This window comes from Gossypium raimondii, chromosome 6 (genome assembly GCF_025698545.1).
Source record: "Gossypium raimondii isolate GPD5lz chromosome 6, ASM2569854v1, whole genome shotgun sequence".
In the NCBI taxonomy this organism is placed as follows: domain Eukaryota; kingdom Viridiplantae; phylum Streptophyta; class Magnoliopsida; order Malvales; family Malvaceae; genus Gossypium; species Gossypium raimondii.
In genome coordinates, this window is record NC_068570.1 from 47,147,236 (window position 1) to 47,150,205 (window position 2,970).

Here is a 2,970-nt window from a genome sequence, read left to right on the forward strand (position 1 = left end):
TTACTAAGCTTATGGTCTTGGTAATGATATTATGCTTATTCTATAATTGTGCAAAAGAAATGGTAAGTTATGTTTGAGTTTATATGAGATTACTAAGAACTAGTTGCTTACGTAGTTATTTTCATTTGTTTCAAAGATTATCAAAAGCTCGATCGGTTGAAGGCTTGTCGGAGATCTATCACACTATCTAGCAACCATTTTAGTAGTTTTTGAGTTATTTTGACCAAGGTTATAAATGGCATGTATAGGACCTTTTGTAATGATAGATCTTGAATGTGTTAATGGTTGATTTGGTATGTATATGCTTTTGAAGTTTATGTTTGGTTTGATGAACTTAGAGCTTTGACAAGTTAGGTCATGTTGGTCACTTTAGGTACTTGTAATGTATGATACTTTTTGGTATGTTTTTGATGATATGTAAATGGTTGTATGTGATGTCATTTGGTAGTTAAAGGATCTAGGTTTTGTGCTTGAAATGTGGCTATGTTGCATTGTTTTGATTATTGGTGTTTTGGTATAAATGTGGTGTCTTTGAATGACACATTGGTTAGGTGAAATAGGTTGAGTGATTTGGTATGTTTATATGTGCTTTAAAAAGTATTTAAGTCTCTTGAATATTTGCACAAATGGAATGGTTGATTAGGTGTATTGTGGCCTTGAAATGGCTTGAATTAGGGTCAAATTATGGAGCACACGACCTAAGGAACGGGCTATCACACGGCCTGGCAACACGACCATGTGTCACTTGTTAATTTTTAGTGTATCAAGTCAGTGTGTTACATGACCTAGCACATGACCTGCGACACTGTCATGTGTTACAAGTCAAAGAGTTATACGGTCTGGCACACGGCCTGCGACACGGCTGCCTGACCTGACTTAGTTAGTTACACGGGTTGAGACACGGGCTGGGACACAACCGTGTGTCCCTTTGTTTGATTGTTACACGGTCTGGGCTATGTCACACGGCCTGGCCATATGGCCGTGTGACCCCTGTTTTTAAATTTTGTAACTTTTTCCCAAATTTTTTGATTTGTTTCAAATCAGTCCCGAATTGGTTCTAAGTTATTTTTAGGGCCTCGAAAGCTCAATTTAGGGCCCAAATGCATATGTTTGATAGGTTTTTAATGAGATTTATTTATTTAATGTTAAATGATTTTATTGAAATGTTATGATGTTAAATGTTATTTCGATTATTCAATAATGCTCCGTAACCCCAATCTGGCGACGGAGACGGGCTAAGGGTGTTACAATAATTGCCAAGGAGGCTTGGGATATCCTTAAGGCTACTCATGAAGGTATTAATCAAATATGAAGATGTTGACCACAAAGTTTGAGACCCTGGCAATGTATGATGATGAAAGAATTGGAGATTTTTAAGCTAAACTTTGTGACTTGTCTATGTTGGAAAACCCAGTTTAGAAAACTATTCTTTTGGGCACACTGAAAGTTTAAAATTGTTCTTTAAAATCAAGCCATTATGATATTTATAGTAATAAACATTAACCAAAATTATACTTTTGCTTTGTACGATGTGGTTAAGCCGATCCCAACTTTCTACCAAATGACCTTCTCCACTATTCTTGAACCACAAACTATTTTTAATGTGGGCTCAAAGTGTCGCGAACCAATTGCATAGAATGAAAAACTATATTAACTTTCAGTAGGAAAATTAATTCTCTCTATAATCGAAATTACGTGTTTTACCCAGAAAATGGAATTTATTTTGTAAAATAAGTTACCACTATTTTTAGACATTTAAATAACGATGTAGAATAATGGTGTATATTTTTAACATATAGTTCATATTTATAGCCAATATTTGCTTTTATTTTTCTTTACATGCAAAAACTATTAGTTTTATAAATTCAAACCTATCATTCAATATCATGGAACATCTCTTTTCTTAAAAATGAAATAAAAGATTATTTTGAAGAAAAGGGAGTATCTCATTCAGATTAAGACATCATTATGGGTTAAGACAGAAAATCGTTTGGCATTCGGAATGAATGAATGGAAAACGGTTAAGGAGTTGTTATCAATACGATTTAGTTCGAATAGATGGCTAAAATTAGTACCAAGACAATGGCGAAATACGGTCAATCAACACTATCCGCTCAAAATAAAGATTTAACAAAATGGGATTCAGATGAAAAGAAAGATTAATTCATTACGAAAAAAATGATTTTCAAGCGAACTCACATCGACTCAAGAATATAAACTGAATCAAGAACAAAAATATAAAAATCTAATTTTAAAAACACTATGGATATGATTTTTATCATATAAATCTATTAATTATCAAGATAAGAGGGACCCGTATGCTTATGGATCACCATTCGAGTAAATAAGAGGAAGAGAGTTCTTATCATTACAACATGGATAAACAAAATTTTTTGATACATTGAGGATATCCTATCCATAATTATCTAGGAGAGGCGATATCCTAGATGCTATGGGGAATTTTTCGCGCAAAAAGTTTTTTAATTGGAGAATTCTTCATTTTTGTCTTAGAAATAAGGTCGATATTTTATTTTTCTTTACATGCAACTATTGAGGACAGTATACGAAGACATTAATGCTTCCAATGGATATTTTATTAAACCAATTTGTGTGAAAAATTACAAGTACATATAGACGAAATTACTACACTAAAAGCAATAGATCCTAACAATCTAACCAAGTTTTCAACTCAAAATTGGTTAGAAAATTCTTAAGATCTTTATTTGAGAAGATTGCCATCAAATTCATTGCAATTGAGGGAGCTAAGGACATAAACAATATGAGGATGATGAACAGATTGGATATTTACAAATGTTTGAAATGAATCTTGATGAAATCAAAAGGAGCAAAATAAAGGTGAAAAATATATTGCTTTGCAAATGATGGACTCAATGGCCACTACAAGGTTCATTGTGGTTGAAGATATTCAAGAACAAATATCTTTGCTTACTCAAAACTTCAACAAAGCTT